The 1,050-nt window shown below is 44.1% G+C and overlaps 1 protein-coding gene across 1 annotated transcript in view; it reads right to left on the bottom strand.

Annotated features, from left to right (window-relative positions):
* The window catches only part of CCDC33 (coiled-coil domain containing 33), a 92,321-nt gene that overhangs the window by 84,664 nt on the left and 6,607 nt on the right, over window positions 1-1,050 (bottom strand). The window lies entirely within an intron of this gene.

The raw sequence follows: 1,050 nt of genomic DNA, 5'->3' as shown, positions 1-1,050 counted from the left end.
CCCCGTTTAAAAAGTTTGAGGACCCCTGAATTAGAGGAATGCTGTGTTTTGTCTTGTCTGGCTTGTCCCCTGTGGCCCTTCTGTGAGGGGATGTCCAATCGTCTACAGCTGGGCTATGGATCTCACTCTGACCCCCTCATTCCCATCAAAATGGTTTTGGGTCTTCTGATGCCTGATACCTGATCCCATCCACACCTCATAATCACACAGCCTGGTGTGCTTCTTTCATGTGGGCTTTGTTACTTCTGAGCTAGATGGCTGCTTGTTTAATTCCAATCCTTTAAGACCCCAGATGCTATATCTTTTGATAGCCAGGCACCATCAGCTTTGTTCACCACATTAGCTTATGCACCTGCTTTGTCTTCAGTGATGGTGTCAGGGAGGTGAGCATCACAGAGTGCCAGGTTAAAAGTACAAAGTGTTCTTGTGTTGAGGGAGGACTTAAGTAGAGGCCCAATGTCCACCTGCCACCTTAATACTTAACCTATAAATATATGTACATTGACCTATCTCCCTATCATTATATATTAAGATATTTCATATGTACATGCATGTGTTTATATCTCTATAAATATCTTTTGCCTCCTAGTTCGTTCTTCTATTTCCTTTTACTTTCCTCTTATCCCACTATCATGTTCGACCTTCATGGGTTCTCAGTAATTACTCTGGTTACATTGCACTTGATCCAACCCCACCAGGCATTTTATGCCCTCCTCGCCATCAATTTTAGATCTCTTATTGTTCCCTTGTCCCTAGGTTTGTTGGCTCCCCATTCTCTTTCCTCCAACTCCTCCTCTCCCCTGGAACCATTGGTCCTGTTGTTTTCTCTTAGGGATTTTTTTAATCCTGCCTATCTTATATAGATAGACATGGGGGGGGGCTCAAGAAAGAAAAAAAAACAACACCCCCAAACCTATGAATAGTTCCAGGTCTGTCTGCTGACCTTTTTCCAATCGGGTCTGATGCAGTGCCAAACCCTGCCCTGAATCCAAGAATCTTTTAGAATTCCTCGGGCCTTTGTTGCTTTGCTCCCCTTGCTGCTCTGTTGTG

The sequence above is a fragment of the Echinops telfairi genome, unplaced genomic scaffold (assembly GCF_000313985.2).
Source record: "Echinops telfairi isolate 266 unplaced genomic scaffold, ASM31398v2 ScPeMD7_7475;HRSCAF=8513, whole genome shotgun sequence".
In the NCBI taxonomy this organism is placed as follows: domain Eukaryota; kingdom Metazoa; phylum Chordata; class Mammalia; order Afrosoricida; family Tenrecidae; genus Echinops; species Echinops telfairi.
The sequence above is the reverse complement of the archived record's forward strand: the minus strand, read 5'-3'. Positions and strand labels throughout refer to the sequence as shown.